Below are 23033 nucleotides of genomic sequence, written 5' to 3'. Positions count from 1 at the left end.
AAAGATCTTTAAATCTAGCTAGCTTTTTCTGCAGATTATTTGTAAACTATATGCATGAGATGGACAGTTTCACTGAGCAACTGAAATACAGCTGCATGTAAGGGGATTGAATCAGGGTTCAGGGGAAGCAGTGAAATAAAGCTTTTCAGGAATACCTGACATCCAAGTCCCACCAAAATTGATCCGTTTTTTATGTCCAGATGCTTTTGAAAATAATGGGTGACCATTTGGCTACCTCATTGTTTTAATCAGAAATACAAAGAAAATTTAAAACTCACATTTTTTATTGAATATTGAATATTTTTCTTTGTTTATTTCCTACTTTCCAATTCAGTTCTACAAATCATATGATTAGGTAATGAGAACTCATGCTGTATAAAAATATTTAATGCTATACCTCCAAGTTAAAGCCATGTATTTCCTGGAACTGTTTCAAAAAAAAAAAAAAGCCTATCTGGTTTCTTTCTTCCCCACACTCATTATTAGATGAAAATCATTTCAATATTCTCTTTTGACTTTAGATGGTGCAAGATTATATTCAGAAATTCAAGCCTCTTCTGTTAGGTTGTTTACATGGTTTTCTGGCCAATCTAACTTTGTGCAACCACTCTTTGCAGCTATATATTTTTGCAGTAAGGCATCCCAGGGGTCTGTGAGAAGTTTTAATGTCAAGCAGAACTAACATGTAAACTACATGTGACATACTCGACATATTTCACCTCAGAAAGTTACAGTATGCGTAGACGGGATGAAATACGAAAGAAATAGACTTAACACAATCTTTCTAAATCTTGGAAATCTATTACCTGAACTTTGAGTCCGTTTGCAGGACTCTGTAGAAATGCAAACGTGAAGTCCAAGGAGTAGAGCAGAAGGCATTTTGGGCAGGGGGACAGAAGATTGCTTTGAAGGATGACGTAAGCAAGATTGCATCCTATAAAGATAGCAGCTGCTTCTGCTGGTGCCAACATCAAGAATTTGTGCCACTGGCCTAGTTTTCTGAGGACTTTTTACCTGTACGCTCTTGAGGGCTTGCAGACATGAATTAATCTGTCCTTTGATCTTTTCTTTCATTTGAATGTCTAGGACTTGTTTTGGTCTTGTGTACGGTACTGTATAGTGTTATAAACAGACATGTTTCCACTGTTTGAAAGCTGTAGTTGAAAGTTAGGTTGCAATTATGAGTTGGCTGTCAAAAGAAAAGAATTAATTTTCTGCTTTAAGCAAAATATCAAGAGAGACATTCAATCCACTCCTGTGATACAGATTCATTTTGAATTTACTGGGTAATTTGCATTAGTGGTTGTACTGCATGAGCAATAAATATGACTTGCTTGGTTTCTAATGATGATAATAGTCCTCTTTGTATTACTATAAGAATTGAATCCACCATCATTCTTTTCCTATTATTATTATGCTGTAAAGGAAAAACTCTTTTGCATTAACCAAGGAGTAAAATGCATGCATTTAGCATCATTCTTGCAGGTAGTCCTCAATTCTGAAAAGACCTCTCAGAAGCTGCATCAAATGGGAAGGCTTGACGGATGGCAGAATGCAGAAGTTGCCATTTAGGATTGAGTACAAAATGACACCCAAGAAATTCTTCATGGATGCTGCAGAAGTACAAAGACGCCATTATTTCAAGGTGAAAAATAGTCAATGTGAAACTTGTTCAATGAATAAAAAAACTGTGCTAATCAAGACACTAGAGTACTAAGCGTGCGCCAAGGCTTTTTTGTAATGAACATCATTCCCAGCATGAAAAAGTACTCTTTTTATTGTAGATCGTTTAAAAGTGCACAACAGTTTGGAAAAAAGTGCTTTTCTTTTTTCTAGTAATAAGAACTGTGTATCATTCTAAGAGATACTGGACACAGGTTTTTGAAAACAAGGTTCTTTAAAGGTTAATTCTATTCATAAATACTTCACAGGAAAACATTTGATCTGCTGTTCATCCTGAAGACTCTTAAAGGAAAATGTTTTTGTTGCGTTCTCTTCTGACTAGTTCAGGAGCTCAGTCTTACCTGCATTCTAATGCTTTTTGATGTTCCTGATGGCACGGCTTAGACATCCTTGTCTCCATTACCGTCATGATTTCCATATCAAGTGATGAGAATTTTTCTTCATGATTGGTGAAGTGAAGTGTCATAACATTCATGTCAAGTCAATTTGAAGGTTTTTTTTCCAAAGGAATCTCTTCCTTCCTAATGAAAACTTTTGAAATAGCAAACTTACTCAGTTTTTCAGAAAGTGATATAATACACCTGTAGAGTACAATGTCCTGGGAGTTGTTTTTTCAGCAGAAGAAGAAAACCGCTGTTTTCTTATTCTTCTATCACCTTAGACTTACTTTATTCAAAACCTTATTAAACCTTTGAATTTCTGTTTTTATAGCTAATTCCTTTCACAGTGTGCTGTAGCATATGTATTTTGAAAGGCCATTTGTACATATTCAAATGGCTTACTTCTATTCTACTAAGAAATGGCTGTACTTCTAGTAGGGAAACTTCAAGGTCCAGTAAGATTTTATCTTCTACAAAATTTAAAAAACTCCAACTCTTAAAAATGATACCAGAAAATGACGTCTGTAAGACTGTGGCAGGAGGCTTTTTCCAGAACAATGTGCAGTTCTTCCCAATTCTATTTTTCCCTCTCATTACTTTGTACACAAAGAGTTTTACACAGTCTTCTAACAGTGGCATGTTACTACAGGGCTAGAGTATTGCCCTGCCAGCATTGGAATTGACTGGAATGCAGCTGTGTTCAAATTTGCTGATGGGACAAGGGTTTATTTGCTGAACACACTTTAGCAAGCAAGAGGGCTTCTTGGTCTTTAGATGCTGAGTCCCAGAAAAAGATGAATGAGCTGGTGACATGCCTCGTGTTTTGAAGAGAGATCAAAAACTTATTTCTGGGGTCACCTCCCTTTTGGTACGGAAAGCACACAGAGGGCTTTGAAGCAGCACTTTCACCCTCTTTGCATTCACTAGTAAATCTGAGACAGAGCTTGGCCCAAGGTTTGGGCAAAAATACTCTTTTGATGCAACTGTTCACCAGACAATATCTCTGGGAAAATTTGCAGGGGCAGAAAGCAAGCCCTTCCTGGGAAATCTACTGAAATGGTTCAGAAGTTATTCCCACTCCCTGTTGCTAACCTCTGCTGTCTAGCTGTCGGATATGCTTGGGACCATGTTGAAATAATTCTAAACAGTGTACTGAGGCTGCAATATTGAGTAAACATAGGTATTTTCCATAGGTGTCAGGGAAAAATATTTCTATTGGTAAAAATGAGTTCCATAGAAAACAAGAACAGCATGGTAGAAAAAAAATTACATCAATAGAATGAAGATGCCCAGAATTCTTCTTTTGAAGTTACACAGAGTCAATATTTTCTAAATAATCTTGTGAAACTTATGAAGAAGTAGGAGTACATTCCACCTGACTGGTGCACAAGTTCATGTTTCCAACTTACAAAAAACATATTATTAAAAGAAAAAGATTCCACCTTGTGGAAAAGTAGCCCATTCGTAATTTTATCAAAGGTAGGATTAGATTCAAGTATTCCTACAAGACAGTAGTAGTACTATGAAAAGCCTTTTGGCATCTATCTGACTACAGGAAACTTGAGCAAGCAGAAGTGTCTTTCCCTGCTGCAAGCTGTACTTCCGATTTGCTACTGCTGCTTAAACATTGTTCAAAGAAAACTTGTCCAAATAAAACTACTGTATACAAGCAACTGGAACTATCCATTGCGTTCCAGCCAATTTGAACTAGAAAATATCGGACACACACTCCAGTTGAATATTCTAATGCATAGATGGAGTATACCAGCACTAAGAAATGGGAACGCTGGAGAAAGGGGCAAATGCAGATGAATTTCAGGGAAGGAAATTATTGGAGAGCTAACTGCAGTCCCTCGACTTTACAAGAAATGATGTCCAGTAAATCCCAACCTGACACATAAAGAACTCCGTTTTGAAATGGGCTGCATCTATGGTCCTCTGTTCTTCCTAGATGAAGAAACTGTGTTTTGAATCAATCTTTCAAGTGGTATGGCTAAAGACCTCGGATACCTCCAATTTTTATTTTTTTTTCCAGAAGCAACTGTCTCGAAACCTCTTTAAACTGACTTTTCCTCTTAAGATGCCATCTTTTAAAAGAGCACCTTGTCATTTAACAGGGTATTCCAAACATCATTTCCAAATTTAGACTAAAAGTAACACTCTTTCTAGTTATCTTTGGGTTTTTTGCAGCTTCCTGCCAACATAGGCAGCAAGGAAGAGAACAGACGGCAGCTCTTTCTGCAGCATCTTGAACAAATGCCCTTGCTTATGTTCCAATCTTTCACTTCTCCAAAATCCCTAACGATGAAGAAAAGGTTGTGAAGGCATTACTAGTAGTATTAGATGGCAATGGATGGGTGTGATTTATCAAGTAGAATTTGTATCACATGGATGATACTTGGCAAAGAGCAAATGAAGGGGTTTCTTTCAGCTCTAAGACTGATGTTACATCTCAGTAATTTATTAAAAAGATAACAAGAAGGATATTTTTTAACAGTGAACTTAATTACACCCCTACCCATGGACATCTGAATCTTAGGAATAGACAGTGTCTGATTTAGAAAAAAAGAAAGAATGACCACAGTTTAAAGAAGCATATGATCATGAACACTTTGCGGATGGAACGTAGCCTATTCATTGGCTGAAATGAAGCAGGTAGACACGACATAGGAAGTATTGTTTTGTGGATCAAACCTTTATTTTCTAAAGTGATGCTTACAGATGGTGAACTCACCAACTTCGATATTGCACAGTAGATAAGAGTACCTAACTTGCGCCATCAAGTTATCCCTTGGAATCATCATCCAAGGGCATTTTCCCCTGCCTCTGGGAAAATGTGCCTACCTTTTTCACAACACTTTTGCAGCAGCATTCTTAGGCCTGATCAGCTGGTATGGAGCGTGAATTATCAGCAGCAAGGTGACTGGCCAGGGTCATTTGCTTCAATGGGTTTTGATCTACTGGATATTTTGAAGACCTGCTTCAGCCCTGTTGGTCAAACACAGCCTTCAAACGGTGCTAAACAATTGTTTGGGCTGTGGACCACATGAAAAAATACCTTCTGGTGCCTTTACTGGGCCATATGCTCTTGATTCTCTCCCTCAACTTCTCCATCACCTCTCATCTCTTTCACATGAGCTATGTTCAAGGTCCACAGGATACTTTTCACAGAATCTTCAGGCCTGATGCAGTAGGAATGATGAACAAATGCAGCTGGGATGAATTTTCCAGTTTGGATAAAACCTCTTGTGCACACAAATCCCCCTATGCCCAGAAAAACCTTCACTAAGCACTCATGTTCTACCTAAACCGCAGTTTAGTCTGAAAGAAAAGCCCTTGTCTGAGAGTATCTGAGAGATTTGCATGAAGCACAGATATCTGACCTATGCCATTTTGAGTATCAGAGGAAAAAGAAAATGGCAAGAAGTTTTTAATTTTGCCGGTTTTAATTTTCAATTCCATGCACTTTTTCAAAAAGTGTCAATCTCAAATGGCCATCAACATATTTCAGTCATCTGGAAGTTGGTATTCCTATCAAATGTGTTTCAAATCAATAGAATTTCAAACCTTTCCTCAAAGTTTATCTACCTAGATTTAGTATTTCTGATCTCGATTAGATGAAAGGAAGACATTTGTTGCTGTTGGGGTGCTGGAACGCTGCTTCGGGTTGCCCAGAGAAGTTGTGGATGTCCCATCCCTGAACGTATTCAAGGTCAGCTTGGATGGGGCTTTGAACAGCAACGAATGCCACCCTTGATGGTAGATAAATTTTCTCTCAGCTCTTGGGGTAAATTCAAAGTTGTACAAAATTGCATTTCTCTGTGATTTTCACTACTGTAACAGAAAGCTTCATGAAAACTGTGCAGAAGATATCACATTTTAAAAGCGATAAGAACTACAACATCAAACACATGGGATGGGTTTCAACATGGGACAGTCTCTGAGAGAAAATCTCTGTATTTCAACACTTCATGCCAATCATTAGGGTTTCAAGAAGTGCCAAAGAAGGCGGCAAAATATCCTTCAGGACATTATTTACTGTAGTTCAGCCTGGCCATTAGTTGGAATTGGTGTTTGAACTAATGTAGACGTACCACACACACTTTCCATGCACTGAAAACTTACTGTTTACAATGAATAAGCAATGAGGATCAAAATTGATTGAAAGCATCTTAAAAATGTCAAGCATTTCACTGTAAATGATCTATGATCAAAATACTTATTCCTCCTTAGTGAGGGACAAATAAATTCTTCCATACCATGATGGTTAAAAATTGTCTAAACCAATGTTTTCTTCTGAAAAGACATCATCTAATTTTTTCTATTTTTAGAAGAAAATATTTCTAGACATAGAACAAAGGAATTTTAAAGGAACAAATGGAAGGAAAATATTCTGCAAACAGAATTCAATGAAAACCTGTGTTTTAAATATGAGGTAGATATTCCACAGAGTTTTTGTACCAGATATTTGAAATAGTGTACCGGCTATTTTGTCCACAAAGAGAGCTATTTAGCATTTCAGTCTTTTCCAAGGTGTTCATGATCTGCTATGCTGATCTCTGTGCATGCCTAGGTGTGTGCGGAAGGTGGGGCCATGTGAAGGGGAGTGTCTATGTTTGCTTAGCACTCGTACTGGCAGATTCATGCCTCAGCTCCATCATTTCTTTTAGAAACTTCCCAGAGAGTGGATATGAAGTTTCATATCCAAAAGAGATCAATTCCCAAGTCATCCATTTTACTCTACCTTGTAAATCACATGCTTTGTTGCATATTTTATCAAATAGACTTTCAAGCCGCATGGAGGAAGGAGAATGTGGAGAATCCCTCCAATGTCTTGCAACTTGTACGCAAATAGATTTTCAAGAAAATCATCATTTCTCTTTTAAATACATCTGGGACAGGCATGATGGTGGTGTCAATCTGTTGAAGTTTTTGTTGCTGGGGGAAGTTGTACGAAAGGACTGGTTTTTACATTGACCAGTTACTGAATCAAGTGCATGAACACATTCGAAATTCAACTGGGGTTTCCTTTTTCTAGCAGACTACTTCTAGAACTAGCTAGCAGACTCAAGATGACTCTTTTTCTCTGTTTTTGTATCTTTCCTATTTTCTTGCTTTCTTTGCAACTGTCTACACAATTTTAGGACTTTTTTCCCAACTCAAATTGTTTCATAGACCGATAATTCAGATACGCTTTTTACAAGGAATGTTTAAAATCTTTGTTAGAATTAAGAAAGTTAAGGACATAGGTCTTTTTCTTCCCTTATGAATATTGCAATGAAAGAGTTCAATAAAGACCAACTCCTTTTTATTTATTTGGAATACAAGTCGATAATTCCCATACAGTAATTCATTGGTGGACCAATATTTGCCATTCTGATGTAAGTTGTCACTTCTTAACAATATGCCTTCTGTGACTACGTTGACTACATTTTTGGTAAAGATCTTAACTGGTCTTAGACACGCATAGGGAGAAATTTGCTCTGCCGGTGTCAGTCTTAAGCATGCGTCTCAGAGGATCTTTCTAGAGCTGGGGAATTTTCCCATGAAAGGGATTCAGTTATGGAAGAGACAGGTTTCCTGGAGTTTTACATTCTTCTTGAACACTACTTAAGGAACTTAAATCCCATGTCCATTTGGATCTCACTCTGCACAGAGCTTTGTCATGCCAGTCCTTGAAATGCATCTCTAAGAGAATTCACTGGCACAGAATGAATGAGGGTGGAAGGAGTCTGTGGGGCTCACCAAGTCCCATCCCCCTGCTTCAACCAGGATACCTAGAGCCTGTTGCCCAGGATTATATCTGGGCCTACTTTTAATGTCTTCAATGATCCAGACTCCACCATCTTTCTGGACACTCTGTGCCATGGTTCAGTCACCGTCACGGTAAAAAATAATTTTGTGATGCTCAGAGGCAATCTCCTGTATTGCAGTGTGTGCCCACTGCCTCTTGTCTTTTCACTGAGCATCATTGAAAAGACACTGGTTCCCTGCTCTTTGCACTATTCCTTCCCGTAGGTATGTGTGCTGCTGCCATGTAGATAAACGTCCAAAACTTCCCTGAAGCCCAGGCAGATGATATTCTCTTCATCTACCAGGCAAGTTCATTCACCGGAGGAGTTTAAAAAGTCGTCAAGCACCAATTTCCCCTGGGAAATCCATGCTGACTACATTTGTTCTGTCCTCCTTGGTGTGCCTGGCAATGCTTTCCAGGAATAGCTACTCCATCAACTTCCTGGGGATCAAAATGAGGCTGGCTGGCTTGTACTTTTCTGAGTCCTCCTGGTTGCCTTTTTTGAAGATGGGTGACATTTGCTTTCATCCAGTCTTTGGGCACTTTCCTCAGTCACCATGATCCATCCAACATGATCAGGAGTGGCCTCAGAATAACATCTGCTAACACCCTTGAGACCTGTGCATCCATCTCAACAAGGCCTGTGGACTTTATGGAATACTTCCCAATTCAGTGACTATGCCTATAAAAATTTGTGTGGGATAAGAGGCCATTTTAACAGGTACCTGAAGAGTGAGTGAAAAGCTATGGAAGCAATCCAAAAGGACAAAGACTAGAGTTCCCTTTGAAGACAAAGCATCCCATCATGGAGCTGAGCAGCTTTAGATCCAGGTAAGCTTCCTCTCTGAAAGGATGCAGAAGACATGATTTTACCTTATCCAGTAATAAAATCTGTTGACCATTCACTTGCAATACAAAAAATTCAATGATTTCCGAAAAAATATTGCCTCCTAACTAGACAATAATGTACTGGCTGGGTATTCCCCTTACAGATGAGAGCACCTGCTTGATGTCTCTTATGCGTGCAGACTATTTGAAGTAGGTCATTTGAGTGGGGATTCCTGGTCTTCGAATTTTCTTTCTGATGAATTTGGAATATTTACTGAAGCAAGGACCGGAAGATGAAAACTTCATTTCCCATCAGCGCACTCTAACATCCATAGCCGTAATGCCATTGTTTCTCCCCAACCGAGTCAAGAATTCATGACTACAAAGTGGATCAGCTCCAAAGGAAAGATCAAGGCTGGATAATATTCTCTCTTGGTAAAGCTATTTATCTCAAATGAAGTGACCAACTTCTAATCGCTCACTGGCCTAAAGCTACAAGGAGGGGGAGATGGACCAGCTTTCCTTCCACTGCTGCTCTCTTTGTCACCTCGGTGTTTAATACGGCTAGGAAGACGTTCAAAAAGATAGCTTTGCAGAATTCATAAAATTCAGTCTTAAAAAAATCATTTTTTAGCAGGTGAAATAAAAATAGCAAATAAAATATATAAGTTTGTCTTGCCTTGTTCTGCAGGTTTTGTAACTGGCACACCTTTCCTTATGAACGCACTGTCCTTTCCTAAATACTCTCATATGGAGGAAGATGCTTCTGATCAGAAGAGCACTAGGATCTCTTTACTCGACCTTTTCTTTTCACTGATGCTTGGTCCTCTGAAATGAATGGTTTTCTAAAATTGAAATGTGCTACTATTGTTCCCACGGGGTAAGCCGCAGACTCTTCCTGTCGGAGCTGTCACTAATCAGCTATTCTCCTATCTGCCTTTAGCAGTTGAATGTTCTGGTCTAAAAGTAGCACCTTCTGTGTAGCCATGCTCTTAGTTGCCAGTGTCATCCTAAATCCAAACACCCTCCTGCAAAGGACCGCTGGTTCTGTAGTCAACTAAGGAAAAAAGACCCGTCCATCCATGCTTTCTGATTTAAAATACTAGGGTATGATGTCCCTAAACAATTCTCTGCAGTTGAACACTACTTATCTTTGGCGTGTTCCTTCAACTCACTTGCAAGTCATTCATGCCTTAGGTTATTGGGAGAATTGCTTCATTTGAAGATGATTCAAAGGGGTATGAGAATACTTTCGTGCTTCTGCTATGAGGATACTTTTCAAATCCATACAAACTTCCTGCAAATGCAAAAACCTGCATCCTGTATTGTCCTAGCTTACAATATCAAAATGCATCCTATTCCCACCCTCAAGAACTGCAGAAACCAGGGGTGGCATCGTTTTTTCCTTCTCTCCTGTTAATGGGCCCATCAATGTCTTGCCACATGACTCAGAGATAACTCCCTCCAGGAGTCATTTCTGTTTCACGGGTAATCAAGGACCCACATCATGACTCAGAATGATATCAGCCCATTGGGAGATGCTCTGCCCAGGGGGTAGGAGCTAAGCATCCCCACCTGGATATAATCTGGGTTTTGGAAGGCAAGAAGCACCATTTCTACTGCATTGCTAGAGGAACGGCCAGCCTTAGCCACTGGTTTTCCAGAGGACAAGAGCTACCAGATGGTTTCTACAGAATCACCACTTCAACAAGACCATTTCATCCAAACTGCTTTCACCACCTTAACTAGCAGGACGTCAGCTTGTATTCTGACTCTGTCAGTGATTTTTCTTTTGTACTCTTGCATGGATTTGGGTTTTTCCCCCTTTTCCTAAAAAACTGGATGACTGACTTGGAGTCTTACTGCAGTGCTGGATTTCTTCAGCCCAACTAGCTCCCGACAACAACAGCGAGAGTGGGCCGCCCCAAGATAGCTGTCGAATCCGGGCTGCAGCTGTAGGGCACAGCTGCTCTACGGCACAGGTGGACTGCCTTGGGGATAGAACTGCGCTGAGGGCAGGGACAAGGAACAGGGAGAGGTCTTCTGCATATTTTTCAGTTTACTCCCTGCAGGGTCAAGGACAGAAAGACACTGATTCAAAGGCATCCATCAACTTCTAAATGGGGGGAAGATCCCAGGGGAGGATACAATCTTTAACCAACTGGGAGAAACTGGGGGTGGAAGACAAGGAGGGGAATACAATGTTGAAACCAGTAGGGGGACTACAGGGGAGGAGAATAACTTGAAGAAACCACTGGGGTTTGGAAGGGTACAAAATTGAGAGGGAAGTTTCTAGAGAAAGGGGCAGGCTTGGGGAGGGGTTGATGTTCAATGGGAGAAGGAACAGGGAACAAAAGGGCAGGTCTTTGGGGAGAGGGACAGCTAGGGCAAAAGCCAACAATACTGGGGGGAAAGGAACAATAAGAACATATGCTATAACAGCACAAAATAGGAAGGCTTAGAAAACGGACTACTAGAACTGCAGTACAATAATAAACACACACTGCAACAGAGTGTCTCACTGGTTTGGCTTTCAAAGCAGAAGAGGTGCCAACCTAAAAATTTCCCAACTTCAAGGTTAACTGGCTGCAGTTTTGATTTCCTTCTTAAATATATCACCAAGGCGCTATCAGCTTCTGTAATTGGCTCAGCAGCACGTCTGTTCTTAGTGCCAAGCAGGGATTCACTTTGCCAGGCATGGAGGAAGCTTCTAGGAGCTTTGCACAAAAAATCACTTCTGTGGTGGGCTTCTTCCCTCCCCACCAAAAACCAAGCCATGCCAAACCAACACCTTAACTAATTCGTAGTACTTAGTACGCATCCAAGAATGTCTTTTAAACGATGCTTTATGTTTTTGACCAAACGCACTGAAAAGAAGTGGATCCATAATATTGATAAAAATTGTTCCAGTTCAATAGAAATATTGGGTCATGCAACTCTAGATTACATACCTATTTTTCTGTACAATACCCAGAGGCTTTTTTCACCTCCATGGAAGAGTCTAAAAGAGGGATGTGAGAGTCCAGGCAGCTCTCCAAAATGCAGTTTATTCCATCCAAGACGTTGCAGCAGTCCAGGGTAGTGGGCAACAGAGCCTGTGCCTACAGCTGTCAGCTCTAGCTGCAGGCAGGCCTGGAGACCCTTTGGTTTTGGCACTTTGCTGAGCATCTTCATACAGTAGAACCAATCTATCCCTTAACTATTATCTATAGCCTATCCTAACGACTCTAATTACCATATGTTGCTATTCTCCACTCACTAAAAGTCAGTATATTACAGCTGAAGCGGAAAGTTGTTTTTCAGTTTTCTTGACAGTGCAAAATTTGGAGAGCTTTTTCTGCTTGCAGCATTTGCTGACTTGTTTGCCTGTGCTAGCTTCCTGCTTGGTAAAAACATCTTCTTGTTTGGGGTGGGTTTATCCTTTGCTGTAAGTCATAAAACCCTCTTCTAACTAAGGTATCCTCGGTTATCCAGTAAGACTGGCTCAGCAATTCTTTTCTTCTCGATCAAAACTTGCTTCCAACTCTATTCCTTCTTCAGACTCCACATTGAAAAATCTTTCTGCCAAGCATACATATCTGTGAGACTTTCTTGTCAAACTTTCATCTTTCCCAACACCTCTAAAGAAATGTTTCCTGATGGTTTGGATCAGAAGATCCAGTATTGCCATCCTGAGATTTTTCATTCAAAACCCATAAGCTGTGCTCAAGGTTTTGGCTATGTTCTTTGTTGTGCCTTGCATACATTTTTGCTAGAAAGCCAGTGTAGATGATGTCCTTGCTGCAGTAGCCATGGGAAATAAGGTGGAGTGTCTGGCTGATGTACCGGGATGTAGACTATCCAGCACTCCCCCAGGGAGGCCAGGATCCCTAAAGTAATGGAATATTGGCTATGCTCTGGGAGTTTTACAGAGAGAAAGATCCTCACAGCTCAAATGATTTGTCTCCTGGAGTTCTGAGGAGTATGTGGTGAAGAAGAAGCTGCTGTCTTTTCCAAGAATCTTCCGTGCATTCAAGAGGATCTTTGAACTTCTTCTCTGAGAATGAAAGAAATATGAGTAGTAATTAGTACTTTTTCTCTGTCTGTGCATCACTGATTGAATTTGGGTAGGCAATATTTTTTTTATTTATTTCTTTGAATTATTCATCATAAGGTCTTCCAAATTCCCAAATTCTGCTTCACTTCTTTCTGTTGTAGGCCAGTCTGGTTCATCTTCTCTTCTACTGTATTATTGCAGACCATATCTGAATGGATTTTTTTTTTCATTTTGAACATTAGGTTTAAACTGAATGAACAGAACACTTTATTGATCCTTATTTTACCAGTTTGCAAGGAAATACACAATTTTGAAGAGAAGTGACGCGACTCCACTTGAGGTTTTCAATGGAAGAGAAGAATGACGATGTCCTACGTTCACAGCATTGTTTACAGTAACATTGCAGCTAGTTTCCAGCAACGAAGGTCAGGTTCTGGAAGCAGGCACGCATGATTGTAGAGAAGTCTAAAAAGTTTCAGTTTGGCCGCTTTTCTTGAAAAATAGCTAATATGTCTCAAGGTTGTGCTGAATCTCGTTGTACAGACACTTCTTTTGAGGTCTGAAGTCCTTGCTGGACTTCTGTATCTAAGAATCAGATACAGTAAACCTATGTTTCCTTATATGCTGTAAGAATTTGGTTCTAATCTAGAAGAGCAAGAAAAGGTTGCCATATTAATACAAGGTAAAGAACCTGCTAAGAAAGCAGTTAATGGACTGCTTTTTTTATTGGAGCAGTGATTTAGTGGTTTGTTGGGTTTTGTTTTTTTTTTTGCTTCTCAATAGAATTTTAGAAGTGGTGGGGTAAGAAAGTGTGGAATTGTATAGGTTTGCCTTGAAAGAAGAATTACAGGGGAAACTGTTGTAAAGAATTGATGCAGAGCTCTATGCATTAATGCACTCTTCCATACAGAGTTTCAGAAGTGAAAACCAAGAGGAGAGAGTGCCAACAAGATGAGAGTGCCAATTTACTAGAATGAATTCAAGATAGCATTCTTTTCTCTCTGAATTACAGCTCTAAACCTCAGGGTAGTAATAGGAAGTACATAACAATCTCAAAGATTTAAAAATGGATGATGAAGTTTTATATCCAGTAAACTGTAAGGCTTCACATTTTAACCTGGTTTGCATTTTGGCAAAAGCCTGGAATCTTTTGCAATTTGCCAGATAACAAGGGATTTAGAACAGGAAGTATGCAAGTAATCATTTGGAGCCTTCATCTCCCTTCTTAGAACAATGAATACATTTATTATGCTCCTATTTTTATTCCATCAGGGGATTTGATCATGGAAATGTCTAGTCATTCTTTTCTTGTTTTCAAGCCCTCAAAGAGCATGAATCCAAACTATTCAGAAGTTCTTGATCTGCAACAGTGACAAGCACTATACTGGTAAGAGTCAGTGGACATTAGCAGATCCCCTATGACAGCCCCCTATGGCGGGCAGTTCTGGCAGGACTGATGTTTGAGGGGCTGGAATTCTGTGAAATAGAACATTCTATGAATGGGGAAAATGGAAACAGATTCTGAACGTTCAACCCAACACGTGAACAAGTAATAGGGCAGGTAATTTTCTGTGGAAATTTCTTTAGCCCCAGTGTTGTGGATGATGATTACTCTTCCTACCTCCTTTGGTCAGCTGCCAGCACAGTCACGTTACTCCGCTTATGGACAGAAAACCAGAAGAAGTGATTTTTGAACAAAACCCCCAGCAGGACCTTAGAGTGTTTCTGCTGCAAAATGTTTCAAGGCAGATAGGGAAACAATTCCATTGTAGAGAGTGTTCTGAGAAGACAAGTTTGGAAGTTAAAAACCATGGGATCTGTTTCTATATATGTCACTGATTTTGCTTATTATCTATTTGGTGGGGTTTCTTGTTTTGTTGTTTTGTTTGGGTTTTTTTTTGTTTTTTGGTGTTTTTTTTTTTTTTTTTTGTGTGTTGATTTTTTTTCCTGCATCCTTGAGATGAAAGCATAAGACAGAAAAGTACTGTAAGGTTAAAATACTTTTGAGATGCCTTGTGCTGAAAAACTTGTAGCTACTGCTAAGGCCCATTAGCCAGGTCCTGCTTCATTTCTGAGAAGCTATAAAATTCCCATTGGTAATTTAGTTCTAAGCATCTGTTGTTATGGTGGAGATGCAAATTAAGAAGAACAATTTTTGAATCTGTAGGCATGTACTTACCATTTTTTAGCTGCCTTTTCAGTCACTGAGGCATCAATGAAAAGAAGGAGAAGAATCAACACTGTTTTCAACCTGTGGACCATCCACTACCGTCCACGTTCCCAGATTCAAAGCCAAACAATCCTGTCGGGCCTGATTGGGAGGAAATATTTGGATTCAAAATACTAGACTAGTATTTGATTTCCATCAGCACAGTCCATTGGGCACGAATTTTGATATCAATAGAACCTTTCACGGGGATCCATCTTTCTCACCTGCATCACATTTTATAAGAGAAGAGGCATTGTTGAATGGCTTCAGTGGAAAAAAATTCTTAAATGCACTCTGAATGGAATTGAGATCCAAAGGAGCCAGTATTTCAAGAAAGCCTGAGATGTTGTCTGCCATGAGATCCCTTCTAAGAGGTTCTATTAAGGTACCAAATTCTCCATCAAAATACTGGCAGATTGGTCAGAGGGGAAAAGCAAACTTTTTGAATGGTCCTTTGGGAAGACAGGGCTTGCAGCGAATTTAGTACTTGCTGCTAGGTTGCCTACATTCCAGGAAAGAGTATTAAATACTGAAATTCGACCGATGGTGGATGAAGTCTTTGTGACTGTGAAAGTCCAGTGCATGGCAATCTCAGAAAGGAACCCATCAAAGCCCCTGAAATGCCAACACACAAGTTGTGAGTTGGCAGTGCATGCCAGGTTTTAGCAAACCACAGCAAAATGCTGATTGCAAAACGAGGCCATCAAGTCACATACGGTATGAAGCAGTAGGAAAGAGGAAAGCAGCTGAGAGCGTCAACCCTGCTAAGTAGTCTCAGTATTCTTATTGCCATTAGCAGAAATGTGAAATGAGTCTATAAAAATTACAAAGGAGGCAAAAGAAAAGGCAGTGATGACTCCTCTGGCATAGTGTTTCCTAACAGGGATCTTCAAAATCCTGTAAAGATTCTCTCATCCTTCAAACTGAAGGAAGGTATTAATGGCAGTAAGGAAATGGCATCAAATGCTAGAAAGACTCTGGGCAGTGTACTTCTAGACAGAAATGCCACTGATGGAAAACCGACTAAACTGGCACCAATGCAGCAGCATTGTACTATAGCCCAGAAATTGTCCACGGCTTCACTCTCTGCCATTCCTTTCATATGCACACAGCAGCTCTGCAACATTCCTACTCATCATCTCCTTGGCAAACTGGGCGTCACGGTCCGTAGTGACGCAGAGTCCCCAGGCAGGTGCAAAGGAGAGCCGCTTTCTTGCAAAAGCCAGGCTTTTGAAGCAGTCAGGCCTTTATGACTTGCATAGCTTTAAGCCACAACAAACATAATTCAACCAACCGTCATACCCCACGCTGTGAACACGCAATGCTTCTAGAACTTCTTGATCTACCTCTAATTCAGCTGTCTCACTTTCCCCTAGTCATTTTCTACTTAGCCAAAGTAACGGGCCTCAGCCATGGTTTTACAAGGCCTTCCTTTCGGAAAGTTCCACCTATATGCAACAGCATACCACTAGTTTCTTCAGCACCAAGAGTTTAGGTAGATGATTGGCATCTGCCCTTGCGGTGAAACACAATGGGGAGAGAAAATCCTGTCGGAGATGTTCAGTCATTCCATTTTCTAGACAGGCCAAATCAAAAGAAAATCAAGCTATAGGATTGTGTACTTGCTCTTACAGAACACCTGCTGCTATCTGACAATGAACTAGCAGAAAATCAGCAAGAATGAGACTTGAGGCAAACAACTTTTTGAAGGGTTGATAAATAAAGACAACACATTTCCAGGCTATTGAGATACTTTAAATGACAGCAAAGGATTTGAGAGCAGCGGCTGAGCTGGTGGGGAAGGATTCAAAGAATCCCAAGAAAAACATGACCAAAGAATAAAAGAACCCCAAGAAAAATAGGGGCAACTGACCTGTTAAGGCCTTCAGGAAATCAGTGGCCGCTGATTTTGATAGGCCATTCAAGTTCATTTACTGGTGCACCTTCCACTCCTTTTTCACCTGTCAGCATCACAGGGTGAATTGGGACCTTGGAATCAAGATGATTTGGGATTCTGTTCTTAGCTTTAGGAGAGAAGTACAGCAGGTGAAGTACCTGTTACTGATGTGATACCCAGGAACACAGAGTTGACACATTTCATTGAAGTCCAATCCCAACTAGCAATACTAAGAGGATAGGATTGGCGCCTTTTCATGACGCTCTTCTTGTTACGCAGCCTGCTCTGATTCTGGTGAAACTTTTTCACTAGCTTCTCTCTAAAAAGGAGAAAAACCAATTAAATGTCCCTCCCTGCTGATGCTAATCGAGTCAGAGGTCCATGAAAGGGCCAAAAATATTGGGAATTCTTCTTAGACAATGGAAATGGAAGCAGAGCTACCAATCTATTTCCTTGCAACATATCCCTAAAACTCATTCCCTTCTATTCATCACTTATGTATAGCCAGCAGTACATTCAGGAAAAGATGAAACTGACTGATGTCAGCAAGGGAAGGATTTGAAAGAACTATTCCCATGAATCATCGTATAGACAGCAACTCTAGCATTAAAATCAGAACCCTTTTAGTAAGTATCACTTATGGGAAATTCAGGACTCCTGCACAATGGACCAAGAGGATTAAGCAGAAGCCGTTTATGGTTTACATGATGCACTTACTCATTCTGACTCTCTGCACATGCTAGTCACGCTTTTCTTATTGGTGCCTTTGTCTTGTCCACGCATTCTGCGTGCACCTCTCAGAAGATGTTTTTCCTTACAGTCCAGGTACTTTGCCCCTCCCCTCCTCCCCGCCCCCCCCCGCCCCCCCCCCCCCGCCCCGTTTTGGAGTTCTTGTGGTCTTGGAATTTAGTTTCTCAGCTTTTCCTCTCTTGTTTTAGCAAGGCTTATGTCTTGATGAATTCCAGAGGGCCCTGAGAAAATTCTGAGAAGAACCGTTCCATGCTGGATGGCTGGTGCAGCCCGTAGTCTAAGCGGTTCAGATACATTGTCACAATTGCCCCTTCTTCTTGCACCAGCCAGATCTTTTCCAATGTCATTTTTAGCAAGAGGCACACCAGTTTCACGATGCATGGAATAACACAAAGCAAGGAAATCATGACTACTGGTAAAAACAAAGCTCCATTTACGAGATCTTTCAACCACCCAGTTCTTTCCCATCCCTCAAACCATTGATGCAAACCCCACTCGTTCCCAGTCAATTGCTTCATATTGTCTTGTACTTGTGTGAGTTTCGTATGAATGGCTGCAGAATGGTCAAAAAGATTCATGCAACATATTCCTTACAAAATTCCTAACACTCGTGCCCATGTGCTTAGTAACAATAAATCGATTTCAGCTCTTGTTTGACGTGTGCTATATCTAATAGGATCTACGTCAGTGAGCACCTGACTTAAAATAGAAGAAGTTACGATAAGTCGTTTGAACATCCAGCACCCCAAATGATTAAAAGCAGCCAAACCTTGATAAGCAGCGCCACCTAGCGTAAGGAAGAACGCAGTTATTCCTGCTGGAACGAGCAAAACTCCACATAATGGTGCCAATCGCGTCTTAAGCTAGTGCTGCTCTCTAGGTATTCCCAGGAAACGAAAATGCGGCATCCTCCAGCAAAACCCATTATGAAGGTAAGAGAGCCCTCCGAAGAGCGGCTTCTGTTAAAAGAATCCGGCTACCGGCACCTACCTTCGGACAGCTGCCTATGCCCGTCTTCTGCGTCTCTTGCCGCCTAGACCTTAGCGAAAAGCTTTTCCAGGCATTATCTCAAAAAGAAACTGTGCCAGCACAGCAAGCGTCCCACGACGGTTGTCATGAAGGTACTCGAGTTCTTACCATCTCCTGGAGAAAAGAAAATGTAAGATTTGCCAGGAAGTGCTGCATAAGGTTTAGAAGGATGCAAAAGAAAGCTGTCCAAGAACTTTTTCCCTACTTATGGTAATGTAAGTTGAAACTGTTGGAAAGTGGTTAGTTATCGTTTTCCCTCAGTTTGAGAGCTGCTCACTTAATCCCAATGCTGTGCGGCTTCGTTCTTGACGTCTCAGCATCGGCCGAGCTCTCCGGCTGCCGGAGGCGAAGAAGCGGCTTTTTCGCGCACAGAGCTTTCTGCCGCTCACGGTGCGCTCCGAACCGCGGCTTCTGCCGAAAGCCGCCCGGGACCGGCACCTACCTTCGGACAGCTGCCTATGCCCGTCTTCTGCGTCTCTTGCCGCCTAGACCTTAGCGAAAAGCTTTTCCAGGCATTATCCCAAAAAGGAACTCTGCCAGCACAGCAAGCGTCCCACGACGGTTGTCATGAAGGTACTCGAGTTCTTACCATCTCCTGGAGAAAAGAAAAAGTTAGATTGGCCAGGGAGTGCTGCATAAGGTTTAGAAGGATGCAAAAGAAAGCTGTCCAAGAACTTTTTCCCTACTTATGGTAATGTAAGTTGAAACTGTTGGAAAGTGGTTAGTTATCGTTTTCTCTCAGTTTGAGAGCTGCTCACTTAATCCCAGTGCTGTGCGGCTTCGTTCTTGACGTCTCAGCATCGGGCCGAGCTCTCCGGCTGCCGGAGGCGAAGAAGCGGCTTTTTCGCGCACAGAGCTTTCTGCCGGTCGCGCTGCGCTCCGAACCGCGGCTTCTGCCGAAAGCCGCCCGGGACCGGCACCTACCTTCGGACAGCTGCCTATGCCCGTCTTCTGCGTCTCTTGCCGCCTAGACCTTAGCGAAAAGCTTTTCCAGGCATTATCTCAAAAAGAAACTGTGCCAGCACAGCAAGCGTCCCACGACGGTTGTCATGAAGGTACTCGAGTTCTTACCATCTCCTGGAGAAAAGAAAAAGTTAGATTGGCCAGGAAGTGCTGCATAAGGTTTAGAAGGATGCAAAAGAAATTTGTCCAAGAACTTTTTTCCAACTTATGGTAATGAGCTACACTGGAGGCTCAGACCATTCTTCTTCCTGGAATTGTTGAAGGATGCACAAGCACTGCTGATTGTGCTTCATTGTGGTACAGGTAATAAATAGTTGATTGTTTTAATAAAAACACACTTGAAATGCTAAGAGCCAAATTTTGAAGCATAATTATTTGGAGAAAGATTCCTAAACTTGTGGCCGGTTTCCCCAACCCATCTATTGATTGCAAACGACATTTCTTGCTGTTGTTCTGGTGCATGCACCAAAGCCCAGTGATGTCTACTACTTAAGACAGACGTTCTACCTTCTTACTAGAATATGTTCTCACTGTTTTAAAACACTCCCCTGAACATTAAGAACAAGAGATTACCTGATGAAGTAATGAAGTGCTTTGGTTGAAAGTAAATTGCATTTGAAGGAAACGGGTTTGGGGGCGAGCACAGGAAGATCTCCGAAGCAGAGTGCCAGCTTAGTTCTCTGCTTCAGAGATAAGTGAAGCAATTCATGAATGCCTTTCCGTGAAAATAGTTTACAGATCTTTCTGCACAACAGGTAACAACCAGCATCAGAAATGTGTGCAAATAACAGACTACTCACTACAAGGTTGTCATCCATGAGTGGTAAGGCAACTCAGACTCATAGCAGTGGTTTTGCTCTTGTGCCTCATAGAATAGACAGAAAAGAATGAGGAAAACTAATTTTTCCATCTAATTTCTTTCAGTATTGGTTCCAGGACTATTTTCCTGCCCTCAGGAGACAGCAAAAACTGTCAACAACTGAAATGCTTCAGAACTTGAAATGATCTGAATCACAAATATTTCTCCTCAAATAAAATTTAAAACTTAAGTCATAACGGTAAAACAGATTGAGCTATTTAAAGATGAATGTTCTATACATACTAAAACATTCCCAGAGATAACTATTGTGTCCTAAATCTGTTTAATAGTCCAGAGTTCCTGGTAAAAAAACTAATATGCAGATGAGGTAGCTACATGATAGTCTCTTTCCAGCTTAATTATACTCTTCACTCTCACCACCTCTACCAGTTAATTTTCGTAAGTTCCTAGAAAACAGTAGTTTAACTTTTTTAGTTCTATGAAAAAAAAAACGACAGAGACAAGAGTTCTTTGCACTCCCTGTTTTCTGAGAAGCCTGACCATCAAGCCTTAGGAACTTGATCATGAGTTTTATTTCATCTCAAAGTAAATTTTAAGGGAGTGGCAGAGAGAATGGGAGCCTCATGCAAAACAGTTTAGGCTTCTAATTCTTGTATTGTCCTACTTACCTACGACAAGAACTGGAAAGAGGATAGATTCGAGTTAGCAGCTGTTAAACATTTGCACATACTCTTCCGCTAAAGAAGAGGTCAAGGATGGTTTTCTGGTTCTCCCTCCGCAAGCTGCAGCTTCCTTCAAGGCACTTTCACCTGTTGTGGCATGGAGCCCTCCAGCAGCTGCACTGTAGGTATGTGTTCCTCCATGGTTCTCTAGGGACTGCTGGGAGACAACCTGCTTCACTAGGATATCTCCAGGGACTGCGGGGGATTCTTTGCTCTGTCAACTGGAACACCTCCTCCTCCTTGTCTTACTCTAGTATCACTGAGCTGCTTCCCATACTGTTTTTTCCCCTCACTTGCCACTGCCCATTCTTCTGTTTTGTGCTTTTGACAATATATTCTCACAGAGAATGATGGGCTCAGTTGCAAAAATGTGTCTTGCTAGAAAATGACATGCTCTACAAAACCGTGATTTTATAGAAAAGAATAGTGGAAGTACAAATATACTGCTAAAGGTCCGGAAACTTGACAGTGCTTCATTGTAATACATGCCCTCATTTTGCCTTCTTTCTCCTTAAGATCTGGAAAGAATACTGGGCAGGAGACAGTGTTGTTTCAAGGAAAAGACTTTTTTAGGATTCTAGGGTGCATCTTCAACTTTCTTGAGAAAATTGAGAAAAGGCCCTTTGTCTTTTGTGATAAATATCATTAGGCAGTAGTGAAAAATTCTGACCAACAAGAGCAGGTCAAAATCTGGTGAGATCAAGCAATATACCTTGAGTGGCCAGGACAGAATCATAGAGTGGTAGAATCAGTTGAATTGGAAGGGGCCCGTCAGGAGCATCAAGTCCAACTTCTGGCCCTGCATGGGACCTTCCTCAAGAATCACACCAGATGCCTGAGAGCAATGTCCCAAAGGTTCTTGAACTCAAGATAGGTGTGATGCTGTGACCACACCCTGGAGAGACTCTTCCAGTGCCCAGCCATCCTCTGGTTAAAAAACTTTTTCCTGATACCGGACCTGACCCTCCCCTGACTCAGCTGCATGCCATTTCTTCCAGTTCTGTCCTTGTAAACCTCATTGGAGAACTTTCTGATACCTTCATGTCTTTTTTCATTGTGGTACCCAAAACTGCCCCCAAGCACTCAAGGTGAGGCCGCCCCAGAACAGAGCAGAGCAGAGCAAGACAATGCCCTCTCTTGCCCAGCTGGTGATACTGTGCCTGATGCACCCCAGGACAGGCTTGGCCCTCCTGGCTGCCAGGGCACTGCTGATACACATTTAGCTTGCCTTTGGCCAGAAGCCTGGCTTCCTTTCAGCCTCTGGCTCCCTAGTCTATACACAAACAGAGAGCAGGATTGCCCTGTCCCAGGTGCTGAATCCAGCACTTGCCATCGCACAACTCCCGAAGGTTGGGGATTGCCTGTGGGAATCCTTGAAAAGAGAGGATTTTGGGAAAGCTGCAAAAGGCAGGCCTCAGAGACAGCAGAACTGTGCTTGGAGCTAAGCAGTAGTCATAAGGTTTGTCAGCAGAAAAATGATAGAAGAAGTAGAGAAGTAAGGACAAATAGAACAATGGCCTGTGTATTAACGCTTGACCAGAAGAACTCCCTAAGCTACAGCAAAGTAGATCTAGCCAGATGTTAGGAAGTTCTAAGCTTAATAATGGAGCTCTGTGCATTCTATCTTAAGGCTTACAAGCAGGTCTTTTCTTCAAAAGAAGCAAGCGTTCATTGAACCAAAGTTATGTGTGCTTCTAGGGATCGGAAAGAACTACTGTCAATATGCTTTTGCTTTGTGGGATTGGTCAAAAAGCTTTTCAAGTAAGTTGTAACATCAAGTTGTTTTTCTGCTGCTGGGGACGTGAGCTGCTGGCATCTTCCCACTGTCATAACCATGTCATGAGACTGATGCTGGAAAATACAACAGCTTGGGACGCCTTCCCCAGCAGTCCCGCCCCTTTCGTGATTTGTGCATAGACTCC

The sequence above is a fragment of the Haemorhous mexicanus genome, chromosome 10 (genome assembly GCF_027477595.1).
Source record: "Haemorhous mexicanus isolate bHaeMex1 chromosome 10, bHaeMex1.pri, whole genome shotgun sequence".
NCBI classification, from domain to species: Eukaryota; Metazoa; Chordata; class Aves; order Passeriformes; family Fringillidae; genus Haemorhous; species Haemorhous mexicanus.
The sequence above is the reverse complement of the archived record's forward strand: the minus strand, read 5'-3'. Positions refer to the sequence as shown.